The following is an 18,807-nucleotide window of genomic DNA, read 5'->3' as shown; positions in this document are numbered from 1 at the left end:
ATCTCGGCCTAGGTGATGACATCTCGGCCAATATGCCAGGGTGAAGGTGGAGGTCAACCAAAGTGGTTCCAAGATGATCCTAGGTGTTGGCGCTCAACGGCCTAGGTGTGAGAGTTTCAAAGATGTTACCTAGGCTTGAGATAGCAAGGATAGATGACCTAGGCTTAACACACCAAGCAAGGAACCAAGCATGCATATAATACTTAGGCAAAACATATTAGCACAAAACAAGACAATAACCTTTACCTAGGCAAAACGAATCAAAGTCTAAAGATGCAAGCTTAACAAGACAATGTCATGTAAATGCTCATGAACATGACTAAGACAAGAATGAGGGTTGTTATATTCTTCTTACTTGCTTCAGTCTTCAAATTTATGGCATAGTAGACTTAGACATGTTAATTATGGATCTTTGCAAAGATTAATTAATATGGAATGTTTACCTAAATTTGAAATTGATTCAAATCATAAATGTGAAATTTGCGTTGAGACAAAATTATCCAAAACTCCTTTTCATTCAATTGAAAGAAGTACGGAACCACTTGAATTAATTCATAGTGACATTTGTGATTTTAAATCAATTCAAACTAGAGGTAGGACAAAGTATTTTATCACTTTTATAGATAACTATACTAGATATAGTTATATTTATTTAATTCGAACGAAGGATGAAGTTTTGAAAACTTTCATTCAATATAAGAATAATTGAAAATCAACTTGGTAAGAAAATTAAGAAACTTAGAAGTAATAGAGGTCGTGAATATGAATCCCATTTTGGTGAGTTTTGTAAAGAACATGGAATAATTCATCAAACCACTGCTCTTTACTTACCCGAGCAAAATAGAATTGCTGAAAGGAAAAATAGGACTTTAAAAGAAATGATGAATGTCATGTTAATGATTTTTGGATTACCTTAGAACTTGTGAGGGAAAACAATACTTTCTACTAATTACATACCTAATAAAGTACCCCGAAAGAAAGTGAATCAAACACTTTATGAAATGTGGTATGGGAGAGTACCATCCTATAAATACTTAAAAGTGTGGGGGTGTTTGGCTAAATTGGCTATTCCTAGTCCTAAAAAGACTAAGATAGGTCCTAAAACTGTTGATTGCATTTTCATTGGTTATGCCAAGAATAGTAGTGCATATCGGTTTTTGATTTATAAATCAGAACATTCCGAAATGCATGTAAATACTATTATTGAATCTCAGAATGTATTTTTCTTTGAACATGTGTTTCCGAATAAGATTGGACAAGAGACTAGTAATAAGAAAAGATCTTTTGGTGCTATTACTAGTAATGATCAAGAACAAGATCAAGAGCAAGAGATAGATCAAAATGAGGAAGAGGAACCTAGGCGTAGTAAACGTGCTAGAACCTCAAAATCTTTTGGTCTAGATTTTCTAACATTTTTGTTAGAAAATGAGCCTTTAACTTTTAAAGAGGCTATGTCCAATCCTGAGACTCTTTTATGAAAAAAAGCTGTCAATAGTGAAGTTGAATCCATCTTGTAAAATCACACTTGAGAATTGGTGGATTTGCTATTAGGTTGTAAACCTCTTGGGTACAAGTGGATTTTCAAAAGAAAAATAAAAGCGGATGAATCAATTGACAAATACAAAGCAAGACTTGTGGTCAAAGGTTTTAGACAAAAAGAAAGTCTTGATTACTTTGACACATACTCACTGGTTATTAGAATAACATCAATTAGAATGCTAATTGCTATTGCATTGTTGTACAATCTAGAAATTCATCAAATGGATGTGAAAATCGCATTCATAAATGGTGAGTTAGATGAAGAAATTTACATGGAACAACCAGAAGGATTTTCTGTTCCAGGAAAATAAAAGAAAGTACGTAAATTGGTTAAATCATTATATGGTTTAAAACAAGCGCCAAAACAATGGATGAGAAATTTGACAAGGCAATGATGTTAAATGGATTTAAAATTAATGAGTGTGACAAGTGTGTTTATATTAAAAACACAGACAAAGGTTATGCCATTGTATGTCTTTATGTGGACGATATGCTCATCATAGGTAGTAATAATGACATGATTAAAACTACCAAGAAAATGCTGAATAAACATCTTGACATGAAGGACATGGGCATTGCTGATGTAATTCTTGGTATGAAAATTACCAAAGCATCAAAAGGTTATGCTTTGTCACAATCTCATTACCTTAAGAAAATACTTGACAAATTTAGCAAAGATAATGATTAACTTGCTAAAACACCTGTGGATGTTAATTTGTTTCTTTCTAAGAATGTACAGGAAAGTATTTCTTAATTAGAGTATGCCCAAATTATTAGAAGCTTAATGTACTTGATGAACTGCACTCACCCAGATATACCTTATGCAGTAAGTAAATTAAGTAGATATCCGACTAATCTAGGAGTAAAACACTGGAAAGCAATTATAAGGGTTCTAAGATACCTTAGGTTTACTCGTAACATTAGACTGAATTATACTAGATATCCAGTAGTACTTGAAGGTTACTGTGATGCAAATTGGATATTGGATACTAGAGACTCAAAGTCTACCAGTGGGTATGTTTTTACTCTTGGTGGGGCGACTGTATCTTGGAAATCTTCCAAATAGACTTGCATAGCAAGGTTTATTATGGAATCAGAATTCATAGCTTTAGATAGAGCTGGAGAAGAAGCAGAATGGCTTCACCACTTCCTTGAAGATATTTCAATGTGGCTAAAACTGGTGCCTGCTATATGTATACATTGTGATAATCAATCAGCAATTGGTAGAGTACAGAGTCATATGTATAACGGTAAGTCACGACACATTCGCCATCGACATAACACCGTAAGACAATTACTTTCTAATGGAATTATTCCCATTGAATATGTGAACTCTAAAAGCAACATAGCGGATCCACTAACCACAGGGTTAGTAAGAGAGTTAGTTGAGAATTTATCGAGGGAAATGAGACTTAAGCCTATTAAATAAGAGTTACCACATTGGCAACCCAACCTAGTTGACTGGAGATCCCAAGATCTAGGTTAAAAGGGAAAATCGAGTTGTGTATGACTTATAAGGATCACTGGGGAGTCAAACTCCTACCCATTTCTATAATGAAATAGTAATGCCTGCAACGTTTTAGGTTAAGTAGAACTTTTAATGATTCTTATATCTAGGTATACCTAGTGGAGTATTGTAGGATACTCTTCATAAGAATCAACTATGTGAGTGTGAATTGGGCCGGTTCTATGAGATTTGTGAAGGGCTACAATTCTCCAGAGCACTTATGAAAGACCAGGTTGTTTAGGGCCAAAATGAACACAATAGTGAGAACTAAACTGTGTCTAGTGATATTCTGTGAGAGTTCTATTGTCTTGGTTTACACAAACGACTGAACAGTTCAAGACATCATGTTCACTGGTTAGCTAGTAAATCCGATAGTGTCTCACAAGGGAAGGTTCAAAGCCAAAAGCTACCCATCTTTTGAAGAATATTTCCAATTTCTGTACTCTCTGTAATTAGATCATGTTGTTACATTTTCTCTCTGTCAAATTCCATTCATGTGGGGGATTGTTAGAATAATTGGTTTTTATAGACTTATTTTGGGCCAACTTTGAGCCTAATTTTGAGTGGGCCCCAAACGTCTTTTGGGGTGGGTCCAAAGAGGTGATGTGTTCCTTGCCGCTTGGCAAGTCTCACGGTGAAGACGGTTCATCAAAACCATTTATGAGTGAATGAGAAGTTGACGTCGTTTTCGGGTTCGTGAAATTGGACATTTAAAGATTTAAATATGGGTTTCCTTGTAAAGCTAGTCCCAAATTGAAAACTTAAGAGAACTTATGTGTGTATATAAGTTCTAGGTAACAACACTTGGGTTGAGCCCCAAGAGACACCCCAAGTTTGTAGAAGGGAGGAGTTATGGACAAAGTGAACCTTAGCCCGAACCACCACACACTCGCACGCTGCTGTCGCCGTTCATCTAGTCGAGCTGTGCCAGGCGCGGGTGTGGGTTGTGGGTCGGGTCGATTCTAACATTAATTTTTTAGACAAAATTTATTTGAATCTTTTCAAAATTCTTGCGGAAAAATTTAATTTTCTGAATCAAAATTAATTCAAAATTGAATTTATTTTCCTGTCAAATGTTAAACTCCTCCAGTCCACTTTTTCCGAACAAGATTAAAATTGTCCAAACAGTTTTTTTGCACTCGGACGGATTCTGTTTTCCCAAACAGGCAAATTTGAACAGATTGCAAACTGGGTTTTAACTGGTCTGAGTTTGGGTTGTACCTGTTCATTTGATTTCTTAACAGATTAAAATTTTGAACAGATTTAAAATTGTTTTTTGACAGGTTTATAACTGCTAGAAACTGCCTAGCAGTTCCTAGCAGTTTACAGATTAAACAGTGACAGAACTGTTGAAATTTCGAATCTGTATCTGTTCAAAACAGTGTATACCTGTTCATTCAAAATCTGTACCTGTTCGGATAGATCTTTTGGCCTATAAATTCCAGCATTTTCCAGCAGTTTTGGGGTTGGAAAATAATTTGAAAATTTTCATTTTGCTATCCATTTCTTGCTCTGTTTGCATTATTCTTCATACTAGTTTTAGAATAAAATTTAGAGAGTTAAGAACACAGGTTTGGTTCTCTGTACAAATTGTTTGGAGTGCTACTACAATTTGTGAAGATCATTGTATCCTAGGAGATAGACGCTTTTTATCTGTAACCGTAGCGGGACGAATCTGTCTTAATGACAGAGTGTCACACATTCGACTTGATCTTTTAATTATTTATTCGGTTTGGTAAAATAAATTCGGAAAGTAATTTATTTTATTCGTTTGATTTGTTTCATTATTTATTTTACACAAAATATTGTTCCAACAGATTTTCTCAAAAATACTGCTTGTACTTCTGTAGGCATAATACATACCACTTCAAAGGTTCAAACATCTTTCTTTGTAATATGGTTGAGCTCATTAAATTCCTATGTTGTGTGTGTGACTTTATTTATTTATTTTTTGCGTGCGCAAAAAAAAAATAAAAAATAAAATAAAAAATCACAGCTACACGAAAGCAGTGAACAAACAATGAACATGGACACTTCGTGCATAACAAAAAGGTGTGGTAATTAAAGTAAAATTGCAAACTGTATTTCTTTCTTGTCTTTTTGATAGTGAATAAATTTAGAAACACAAAAATCAATTACACAGTTAAACAAAGAATCTATATCAGTGAACGAGATTTTTCAGAAGTGGGATCCATGCATACAATTCTTTAAATTTTACCTAGTCATGTATATTTCGTGTTCGTAACAAAACTATTTTACAATTGGAATAGTCTTCTCTCTAGTCCAGATTGAAGGGTGTTGTTCGGGCATGTAGGTTCACCACAAGCCCTATTTCGATAATCCGAACTGTTAATTTTGTCGAGTTCTGCATGTATTTTATTCACACAAAAAATTAGCTCGATTCGATAATCTTAACTTGTTCAATTTATTACATTTGTTTTCAAAGAAATAGACGGTATGTGTGATTTTAAAATTAGTTATTCTTTTCTTCCCTTTTTTTTTTTTTTTTGTGACAAATGCAGTAAATTGAATAGGCTATAATTATCGAATCGATTTAATTTTTTTAATGGATAATATATGAATAGTTCGACAAAATGAATGTTTCGAATCATTAAAGCGGAATATGCATTCTGAATGTTTAATTTCTCAACCCACCTAATTGACAGGATGTTGAGGAAGTCTGTCTTATGTTTTGTAGATTACTCCTAATCTTTATGGCAATCTTGTGGCAAATACAGCGGCTGGTATTGCTGGAGGCACTGGTGTCATGCCAGGGGGTATTCATCATCATTCAACATTCATATTCTTTACCACCTCCTCTGTGCACTACCAACTCCTTCATTGCTTGTAGAATCCTCTTCATCACTCAAGCTTCAAAAGTAAAAATTCAATATCACGGTAATACTATGTCAATAATTGGTACATAATTTTACCAATTAATAATAAATCTACCTCATCTGAGGTAAAATTGTACTGTAAACTATTTGATTTTTGTTTTCAAAAACTGTTTTTTGAATTTTCAATCCGTATTTTTTAGTAAATTTTTTAAATATTTTAATCATTTTTTTTAATAAACTTAAAAAGTATATTATGTGAAAAAATCTTTAAAAAATTCAAAAAAATACAAATATATATATATATATATATATATGAAAATTTAGTATGCTTTTGTATTTTATTGTATTTGTTGATTTTTTTAAATATTTCTTCACAAAATTATTAGTTTTTAGTAGCATTTTAAGTTAAGTGCATCTAAAAAGAAAAAAAAAATAATTAAAATATTAAAAATTCACTAAAAATATAAAAATACAAATTGAAAATTTGAAAAATAATTTTCAAAAACTGAAACGAAATAAACTAATTTTTATTGGTCCACGTCCGCATGTTGTGGTTGCTGACAGAGGAAAACGGAGCATTGACGGCTCGGTTTATTTTGAAGTATAATTCCTGATTCAACTATAGACTTGTATGTATAGATAAATGTTAAATACATAATAATTTTTATATAGCAAAACAAATTTTTGGAAAAAGTATTTTGACAATTATAAATTATAATGATAAGACTTTTTAATTCTCCATAAATATGTACATCATTATGTACAAAATTTTGAGGGTTTTTTTTTTATTCGGGCACAGCTTGTTTCTAGTTTAAGTCTGGACTGGAGCATATTATGTAGGGCCACAGGCCTTGTTTGAATAATTTGAATTATTCATTTTGTCAAGTCCTTCGTGTATATTATCCACACAAGAAAATTAGATTAATTTAATAATCGTAGTCTATTTAATTTATTGCGTTTATCATAAACACAATGGACAATTTATTTTTAAAAAAACACTTACCGTCTATTTTTTTTAAAGACAAATGTGATAAATTAAATAGGTTAATATTATCGAATTGACTTATTTTTTTTTTTTTGTGTGGATGATATACACACAAGACCCAACAAAATAAACAATTTGAATAATTTAAACAAAACTTATGGTGGGCCCCACGAGCTCGAACACTACACTCCAAACCAAATTTTGGATTGGAGACAAGTTATGCTTTTTTTATTCAACTCTCGAGAAATATTAAATATGTATAAATATTAATTACATAATAATTTTTATATAGCCAATCATATAAAATCATATGGAAAAAGTATTTTTACAGTTATAAATCATAGGATAGATTTTTTAATTTTTTTTTATAAATAGATCACATCATTATGTATAAAATTTTTAGGAATTTTTATTCAATTCTCTAGAAAATATTTTCTATTAGTTCAACAACAATTAAAATATATTAAATTTTTGCTTTCAGGTCGCTAGTAGTGACACGAGAGATAGAGATTAGTGTAAAAATATTTTTGTTTAAAAAAATTATACGACAAATGTAATTTTGAAAATGTATTTTTAATTTTTTTAAATAAATATAATTCAATAATTATTGAAATTCAATTAATTTAATTTATATATATACTAGTGTATGTCTGTGTCTAAAGGCACGGTGTAAATAATGTTAATATTACATACTTTACAAAAATCAATTAAAATAAATCAATTCAAAATGATAACAATTTCACTGTTACAGAAATCAATTTAAATCAATTCAAAATGACAATAATTTAATTGCAATATAAAACTTAACACTTAAGTTGAGACTTCAAATTACACTTTAGCAAACTTCACACATAAAATATCTTTTAGCAAACTTCATAATTAAGGTTTAAATAGCAAATTTATAATATAAAATTGTTGTGCACAACATAAGCAAAGATATTCACGCCAAAATGACAACCTTCAAATGAAAGAATATTTCTAAATTAGTATTATAACTGAGTAACATTTTTACTTTATCAAATTTCAAAGCTTTAAGAAATGGTGAATGAACATTTTGGTACAAAAGAGTAATCATCCTAGCTTTATTATAAAAAAAATATATATATATATATTAATCATCCAGTTTAGAATGAAAGAGCCAACCATCAATACGTAGAAAAATAACACAATCCTAACATTTCTAATATGAATTAGTCACCTGCAACAAAATCACTCCAACGCTTGAATTCACTTTAAAAAATCAATTAAAACAAATCATAAGAGGAAAAATCACATCAAAATACCTTTGAGAAACAGAGGAACCAATAAATATGAATTAACAAAATTTGAACATAAAAAAAAAAAAATTCTATATAACCCTTCTTGATACATATGTTACTGCTTAATGAATATGAATATGAATTGTGTCCCCAAAAAAAAAAAAAAAAATGAATATGAATAAGAATTCACAAGTTAGCAATTGGTAAGTATAACTCTTCTATCTTTTCTTTTTTCAATTCAGTAAGAAGAATTTAACAATTTAGATAATACACACACAAAAAATAAATAAATAAATAAATAAATAATTACATCTAATTTGGAATCCCATTACAATCAGGCTCATGACAAAAAGCTTTGCCCAATTAATCATTATACAACAATTTACTGAAATTGAGGTTTCGCTTTAATTTTTTAGATGTTAAAACAACATTGGGCATGTACTCGAAGTTCTCACTATCATTGTTTTTCTTCAATATACTCATCACAACAAAAGAATTCATAATGGGAAACCCAATTAAAAAATCTAAATACAAAGACGTTACCTTTTGCAATATCATGGACAATTGCCACTTTCATACACCTGAAATTTGAGGGAAAAAACAAAAATACAAGTCAAAGTCAAAATATATCACTCTAATCGAGTGCCAATGATTCACAAAAAATAAAACAATTACATGAAATTGAACAATTTATGTTGGTGACGAGAAGAGATCGAACAATTTATGTATAATAAATTTTTATATTACAATTTATTAGGAAGTGCCTAATGAAACTGATTAGAAGGCTTTTTTAAATCCAACAATTAAAAGGCTTAGCCATAAAATAAAAATTACCGCCATTTCAATAAGATAAAAAGGCTTTTTTAAATCCAACAATTAAAAGGCTTGACCATACAATGAAAATTACCATCACCTCAATAAGATAAAAAAAAAAAAAAATTGGAATAATTGAAGAGATCGTACTTGAGTGCTCAAAGTTGTGATTTTAAAAAATCTTTAACTTCAAGTAAATAAAAAATTGAAAAATAAAAATCAAACTAACATTAAACAATCAAGGGTTAGTTGTGTCAATTTTTCCAAATGAAAACAAATCTTTCATTATCATATTAACAATTAATGAAAGGATCAATAGAAACATAAACACACCAGTCCATTAATTGATTAAATACGTAAATTGAAAATCATTACCTAATCACAAACATAAACATTAAGAGGGACATTACAGTTTGTGCGAGGATGAGTATGAATTGTGTTTGGTAAGTAGACATCATATCCAAATCATCACCCACCCTCATCCAATTAAACCATCAATCAGATGGTTGCAGTTGAGAATCAAATAGAAAACTTCCAAGAAAGACAAGGAAAGAAGCAAATTGATACGTACGTAGTTCCCCTAATATATTCTCTACCACTGTAAATCCTTAAACCAGTTAATTGATCAAATGTAAAATTAACCGTAAGGATAGATATATGATTTTTTTAAATTATAGTTCATAACTACACAACTGAGTGAGGAATAAGCTTGTGAAACAGGAAACTTTGTCAAGCCAAAATATTGGATCTACCACTATACCCATTGGCAATATAAACTTGAGTTTCTACCACTATACCCATTGTTCTAATGCTATGTCTTGCGAAGACTAATATATTGAAACCATAATAGAAATATAAAATTAGAATAAACAACACCAAGAACAAAGAGACTAACATTATGTTTAGGGACCAAGTTTAAAACATTAACCAGCTTTTAGGAAGAATTGTCTCAGTTTACGAGTGATGCTACATTTCCTCCAAGCAAAGGAACAATAAGGAGGATTTCCTCCAAGCAAAGGAACAATAAGGAGGATGTGCTCCTAGTAGTACTTGATCTACCCACTTGGCATTTATTGGGTTACTAAGTGGGGTAAATGATCTTTGACAAAATCATAGAATCCCAAAATCAACTCAACAAAAGAAACTAACTTCAAGCAAGTGACTCCACGTAAATATTATATTTAGTAGAACTCTCTACATGGGAACCCCAAAATCATAAAGAAATAATAGATATTACATGAAATAGAATGAACAAATTAGAGATTAAAATTCCTCATTTATGTATGTAATGGCAAATTAGATCGAAATTACCATAGAACTTATCCTAGCTTAGTGTGTGTATGATTGGGAAAAAAAGTTAAAATAGAACTTATCCTTGCTTAGTGTCGTTGAATGATCTCACTCCAGTTGTCTGCAAAATTGAACCGTTGTAATGGTGTATTAGTAGTGAACAACACACACTATTACACAATGGTTTCTCTTTTTAATATACAATGGCATTGTCAAATGAGAAAAAAATAACAACGAAAATGAGTAAGCTTAACAACGTATTAATCGGAGAGCCGATCACCATGGGTCCATTACCACCATGGGGTCTTCTCAATTACAGCAACTAATGCTTTCCCTTCAGCAAAACCAACTAAAATCTGAGTGTGAGAGTGCAATCTAACAAACAATCAAAGTAAAATACCTTTTTGGAGTCTGGTTGAAGATTGATGATGGTTGAGTACTGAGTAGCCATCACTCTAAGATAGAGTTTAATAAACAAAAGCCATTTAATCTAGCAATTGCCAAGTATAAGAATTCACAATTTAGCAATTGCTAAGAATCAAGAATAATTTAATCTACATTTACCTTTTTCCCCCAAATAGTGATTGAATCTATCATAATTTAATATCTCATTTGATTCTATCATAACATTGACATGACCAACACTTACAGCATTCAAGCACTATTAATCAAACTCTATAGGAAAGGTTGTTTAGTCATTTACTTGGCCTGTTATGATAGATTCACTCACTGTTTGACCAACAAAAAAGTTGAATTATATAAGTAGCTGGTTTAACCAAAAGAAAATAAACTATTTTAATTGAGGCATTTTACAGAACATGGTGTATGTACAAAGATACAAAATATAAGAGCTTGACTGTACCAAAATAGGCAAAATACCCAGAATGAAATTCTCAAGTTTAGAGAGAAATGAGGAGACAGAAGAGGAGCCAAACTAATTTGTAGAAAAAGTCCTCAAGAAGCATTCAACAAAATTTCAAGTGGTATTTTGAACACAACAATGTGAGATTTTATTGGCAACAATGCACATTAAAAAAAAAAAAAAAAACACAAAAAAAAAACACAAAAAAAAAGAACACAAAAAAGGAAAATAAAAAAGAAATAGAACACAAAAAAAGAAACAGAACACAAACCCAAAAAAAGAAAGAGAAACCCAAACACATAAATAATGAAAGATAGAGTTTAATAAACAAAAGCAACTTAATCTAGTCAAGGTCTTTAGTAGATGAATTTCACAATACCTCTTTAGATCTTCAGGGCTTTCCTAGAAATCATGAAGTTTTACCTGATTTCAAGCTAATTCAATCCCTTCATGCTTATCAAATTATTTAATACTACACAAACAAAGAAACAAAAATAAGAAAAAAGAATTCATTACATGAAATAGCAAGTTATGAAAAAGTATTAATTTTGCAATCTTAATGATACGACAAAGTTTCCATAAATTCAGGACTTTTTGCAATCCTCAAACCAATGCTCACTTCCCATCCCATCATTTACTTTAGTGTTAAATGATTTCGTAATGAGAGGAGAAGAAGTGGAAGAAGGGAAGAATAAGAGGTATGCTCGTCCTTAAAGGCAAGATGTAAATAATATCGAGATCAAAATATAGTTGAATACAAATGTAATTTATCGAAAAACATACTACACTAAGAAATAACAACCCCTATGCATAGGTATATCTATTGTTTTTAAAACACTTCCAACAATTTTCTTGGTCTCACACAGTCCATAGAACTCAATTAAAAATAGCAACCCCTAGGCACGTGTATATATATTTTTTGTTTAATAAAAAATATTCCATTTTCATTATTCATTCATTACCAAATAATACCAATCAAAACTATTGTACATATATCAATACTTTACAATAAAAAAAAAATTTTACCAAACACCAAATGAAGCACACCAATCAGTGCTATGCAATCCTTAAAAATAGAATTCAAAATTAAATAACAAACAATGCACACCAGCCAGTGTTCTGCAATACCAAAAAATTAAATTTAAAATAAATAATAAACAATGCACACCAGCCAATGCTCTGCAATCTCAAAAAATAAAAAGAAAAATTAAAGTGAAACCTTATAGAAGAAGAGATTCAAGACTTTCCAAACTTGAATATGAGACTGAAATTGTCTTAAACAACTGTCACTTGGAGAAAATAGAAAATTTTATTAGAAGGAACTTATAGAGGGGAAAAGAAGTGTATTTAAAAAATATAAATAAAAAAAGACCACCTACTTTAATGTATGGTACACCATTGATGTGTCGCATAGAACTAATGTAAGAAAGTGAGATAATGATATGAACAGTTCTAACTGATTGTAAGCGATGGATATTTTAAGAAATTGTATTTTTTTTTATTTTATTATATAGAAGTGAATGTCCTTATTTAATCAGATTGACCCAAAATAGCAATGGAATAAAAATTGTCTCAATATCTTACCATATTGTGACTAGATGTACTGGAAGAATTTTCTGCTTCATTTGGTTCAATGTTCAGCTTCAGATTAGACCACAACAAAGTTTTAAGATCAAAAACCTATAAAATAAATAAATAAATAAATGAAAAATTTTATCCTAAGATGTTTTATGTATCATCAAATCAAATATTCAAACAAAATTCTGACTCCAAGGATACAAAATGTTCATAATGGTGCAACCAAAAGATGTAAATTAGTATGCACCCTCCTAAAGCACATGAAATAAACAAAATGAGTTGAAGCAGATTCTTTAGGATAGTTAACAGTCAATGGCTAAGAACTTGAAATGTCTGAGAATATCAATTTAAACTTAGATAGGGATTTGAAAAGGAAAAAAAAAAGATGAGGGAAATATAAAGTTATTATGATTCAAACACAACCTTACATACCTAAGCATAATTATTTTTGTTGATGGAATGGTACCAATACATATTTTATAGAGGAGCCAATTTGAGAGAGAATAGACAAATGCATGCTCTTTACAAATATCAATTAGTAACCAAACAAATGTGACATTTCAATCCACAAACGTAAGTGCCAAAAAGCATGAAAAATCATTTCTATAAACATATGACGAAACAAACCAAGCTAAAGGTAGTAAATAGCAATTAAGCACAATCACTGTTTCAACCCTCCATACTAAGTGACAATTTTTGAACATGAAAGATCCATTCATTGAAAAAGACTTATCTCATCTTAGAGCACAAAAACAAATAGAAGTCACCCATTCATAGAAACTCATTTCATTGAAAAAGACTTATCTCATCTCATAGTAAACTATTTCATATTCATATAAATGAAATCAAAATCATAAAGAAACACAAACAATTATGGCCAACTTCTCTTCACTCCTCTTTCAATTATCCATAAAGAAATTGTAGAAAAAAAAATTCAATCAATACTACATAAACAAACCTGCTAAATGGTAGCTAAAATGACTCCTGACAAATAATAGGGAACTATAATTAGACCAAGCAACTACATGACAAAACAAATGTACTGTAATGAGAAATGAGTATATATGTTTTATTTCAGTAACTTAGAAATAACAATATTAAATTTAAAAAATTCCGTAAACTAAAAACAGATTGAACAATTTAATTCCCAATGGAAGCCAATCATCCTATTAAAGAATTAGGATGCTTTTAACGGGTTAACATAGTGCACTGAAATGCTACGAATAGCAGCTGTAAAAAAAAAAAAAAATGCTCAAACTATTCAAATCCACCCATAAGCAAAATATGAAACCAACCATTTGAATCCATTTAATTTGCTCATGGGAAGCAGCCAACCCGTTGCCACAACAAAAACAAAATTTAGATTGAAAGAAAAAAAATTTGATTCCTAGTAGAAGCCATCGAAATCATCACATACTGTCAAAGACACACACTCACACACAACATCACATAACATCACAAATTACTGGGCAAAGTTACACACACATACAACATCACATAACACAACATATAATATTGTCAAATTTTAGTTCCAAAACTGAATCTAAGTTGGGGCCTTTTACCTGACATCACAGATTAGTTCCATAGACTAGTTCCACAACATCACAGATTAGTTCCATAACACTGCGACTTCGTTGTCCTCATATTCCAAGAGGTTAAAAAAGAGAAGACATAAATAGAAAGGAAAAAAGAACCTACAATTTTAGTTTTCTCTTAAATAAAATGTAAATTTATAAATCCTAAAAATATATGAGCAAAAAAACCAATTTAAGAGACAATTAGATATTAATTTTGATTTTGACAATAGTGGGATTCCAAAACTTAGCACAAAGTTATTCCCAATGTAACTCAAAATTTACCAAAATTTAGCAATAAAACAAACTACTTAAAATACAAATCCATCATAATTAACTACAAATCAAATTAATTAAGGTTTCCAGCAACTTTTCCCATGGTTTCAACATATCTGGCACAACTAGCTAATTAAAATACCTGTTTGGGATAACATCTCCACCAAGACCAAGGCACTGAAACAAAGCCAACAAGACCAAGATGAATATCCACAACCTTTATATGCTCGCCGTTCAAGTCGTTGCACCATATGAAGCAGAAAACATAATGGTGCTTAAAGATAGAGCAGAAAAAATATAAAGAGATAGATTAATAGTGCTCGAACAAATAGCCCAAGTCAAATAAGAAAAATAACAATTAAGAACATCAACACTTGTTCTTGAGTACAAAACCCAATAAAAAAAAATTAATTTTGATAAAAATACAATTATAACAGACCTTTCAGTCAAACCTAGAAATGATAGTAGCCAAAATTCCATTTTCTTTACTTCTGCCGTCACTTTCTCGGCAACCAAATAAGACAGAAATATTTTTGTAGAACAACATCTAATAAAAAGAATGGTTTTTGTGTTGACAACAACAACAACAACAACAACAACAACAACAACAACAAAAAAGAAAAAGAAAAACAAACCCAAATACAAAAGGGGAAAAAAAAAGTGTGTGATCGTTGAAGTGAGATGAACAAAAATTAGAACAAAATCGAGAGAAAGATGAACAAAGTAAGATGACCAGAATTAGAATAAGATGATTAAAATTAAAGTCTGATTCTGAGAAGTAATTGAAAAACCTAATGAGATGTTGATGATAAGTGAAACCCCAATAAGCGTATTGAGCATTAGAGAGAGAAATGGACTTGATTCGAGATCTTCAGTGTAATCATTGCCCCAATTCATTTGATCGATGCTTTGTCTGTGTTTTTTTTAACAGAGTAAGCCCATGAAGACATGAAGACAAAAATAAAATTGGTTTAAAATTCGTTCTTCCGAAGTCATTAACTAAGGGTTTAAATTTGGTTTTGTTGATTATTATGGTAAAACAAAAATAGAAAAACTGTCAAATTGGAGAGAAAACAACAAAGAAAATGTAACGCCCTCAAAATAATAACAATAAACCCATCTAGTAAGACATACATTTACATATAAACTAACCACATTCTTCATTCATTAGAGTTCCGTTACATAAGTATTACATGTTAACCTCATAACAAAATGCCCTACGGGCTTACAGCTTTCCAAGTTAACACTTGGTTACAACAAAGAGTTCTAACTCGTTTACACATTAAGCCCTTGGCTTGAAATTACATGTAATACATCAAAAGTACAACAACAAAACTATGCCCGCCACTAGCCTCCCAGCTATGTCCTTGGAGGTGGCATGCTTCCTGCACCTGAAAATGATAATCCCATATAGGGTGAGCCACAGCCCAGTAGAAATACACTAAACCAACCATGGACAATGACTAAAACATTAGCAATTGATAGTTGGTCAACACTGATACAATCACATAAATTACCTATTTATGTCAACGACTTACAAGTCCCAATTACCTTTCATTTTCCCTTTTTCAACAGATAAGCATGCTAGCTCTATCATCATTTCCACAGATATGTATAAAAACTATATCTCACATTCAGATAAGCATAAAAGCTATATCCACAATCTCAACAGATATGTATATCAACAATATCCACAGATAAGCATACAAGCTGTATCCACATTCTACAACAGATATGTATATCAACAATATCCACAGATAAGCATAAAAGCTGTATCCACACTTTACAAAGATAAGCATATGAGCTCTATCTTCACTTCTCTAGACAAGCATATGAGCTCTGTCTACGGAGTACATCCCCTATCTCCTCCAAATACCTATCCGGTTTAGAGGTACATCCCCTATCTTCCCCTAAACCGCGGAGTACATCCCCTATCTCCTCCTCTACACATAACGTATATAAACACATTGGTTCTATATACAATCACACAATACATACAATTAATGTATTCAATTAACCGTCAAGTTCCATGACACATTTCATTGATTAGTTTCAGTTTACCTAATCATCATGCATTGTCTACAACAATCACGACTATCCTCCACCGATAGCCCCAAGCAGTTATTTCTAAACAGAAAATAAATGCACAATGGATAATCAACATTTCATTCCTCATCCTTCTCAATTAATTATCCCAATTAATTAAACAATGTAATTAGGTCAATTCCCATAATTAACATTTCAACCCTTAGGTTCCATTTTCATCAATGATTCAACAATCATTCCATTTTTCTATGCCAAACATGCATCTAGGTTTATTATGAATAAAACCCCAACTTTTGTAAAATTACACAAAAGCCCCAAACTTTACAAAATTACCAAACCAAGCCCAACATCTCAAAATACCAAAATTTAAAGACAAAACCCATAGAGAGGAGTAGGATATCCCTACCTTGAAGTTTAAGCCACAAAGGAGATGAAGACTCCAAGATCAACTTGCTCCAAATCCAAACTTTTTCAGATTAAATCGAAGCTCTCAACACCCTCTATCTTTTTAACAAAGGCCCTAGGCTAGATTCACACTCTAGGGAGATGAAATCTTAGAGAGAGTGTAAGTTTAGAGTGAGAGAGGCTCGGATTTAGGTTTTGCTCAAAGAAAAGAGGTGAAAAAGTGATGTTTTAGAGGCTGCTGTCCGCTGATATAAAACACTCTCGCTCGAGCGAAGGATTGGTCGCTCGAGCGACCAGACACAGAAAACTCTCGCTCGAGCCAAGAAGTTCTCGATCGAGCGAAGAAAAACCAGACCGCTCGAGCCACGAAAAGCTCGCTCGAGCCAGAAACTACAACTCTCAGGTCCAGAACCGGGGCAACACTACTCTCGCTCGAGCGACAAACTCCTCGCTCGAGCGAAGGACCAAAAATCTGGGCAGCAACACTAGGCTCCCAAGCACAACCAACCTGTAACAAACCTGCCCAACACATCCCATAACCCAATATACAAAGTAAAGAGGATGCAAACTAGAAAATAAACAACTACCAACATTCACGGACACATGTCCGGATCACTGTACAACAAGGGTAAACCCGGGATCGCTATAACCTCCCCCCCTTAAAGAATTTCGCCCCCGAAATTAAGCACAAGTTTTCAAAAACAGGTTTTCCTCCATTTTAAACGATGTTACAATTTAACATTCAACAATTCGACCCATTACCGGTCATCCCATCCCTTTAACAAGAGACATATCACAATATGTAAACAACATATGTATTATTAACATGCATCAACATTATGCACTAACTTTCCAATGTCAACAATATACTTAACACCTATAATGTTACATTTAACTTCCATATGAGGCAAGTTCCAAACATACTTCCAATAACCAAAACATTTTCAATGTTTCACAACTTAAGACATATATAAAAGCTCTTAAGTTCAACAAAATGTAAAATTTAAATACAAAATTACATATCAATAAACAAGTCCGGATATTTCTCTCGGACTTCCAACTCACGTTCCCAAGTGGCTTCCCCCACTCCGTGATGTTTCCACAAGACTTTCACCAAAGGAATGGTCTTGCCACGCAGGACCTGATCCCGCCTATCCAAGACCCGAACCGGTCTCTCCTCATACGAGGCATCCGCATCTACCTCTAAATCGGTCCAATCCAACACATGTGATGGATCTGGCTCATACTTCCGAAGCATACTCACATGAAACACGTCATGTACGCCGGACAACTGCGGCGGTAAGGCTAACCGATAAGCAACCTCACCTATCCTCTCAAGGATCTCAAAAGGACCAATAAACCGAGGGGATAACTTCCCACTCTTCCCAAACCTCATCAAGCCTCGCCTAGGTGATATCTTCAGAAAGACATGATCACCTACCTCAAACGCCAAAGGCCTCCTCCTACGGTCGGCATAACTCTTTTGTCGACTCTGGGCTGTAACAAGCCTCCTACGGATAAGCTCAACTTTCTCCGTCGTCTCCCTAACCAACTCCGGACCCAACAAAGGTGCATCACCTACCTCGGCCCAACAAACTGGAGACCTACACGGTCGGCCATACAAGGCCTCAAACGGTGCCATACCGATGCTAGACTGAAAACTGTTGTTGTAGGCAAACTCTACCAATGGCAAGTGCCTCTCCCACGTCCCACAGAAGTCCAGGACACAACCCCGAAGCATATCCTCGAGGATCTGAATAGTACGCTCGGACTGCCCGTCAGTCTGAGGATGATAAGCTGTACTAAAGGTCAACTTAGTGCCCAAGGCACTCTGCA

Source organism: Camellia sinensis, chromosome 13, assembly GCF_055761805.1.
Source record: "Camellia sinensis isolate YWXY chromosome 13, ASM5576180v1, whole genome shotgun sequence".
Taxonomy (NCBI): Eukaryota; Viridiplantae; Streptophyta; class Magnoliopsida; order Ericales; family Theaceae; genus Camellia; species Camellia sinensis.
This window is presented reverse-complemented; position numbering follows the sequence as displayed.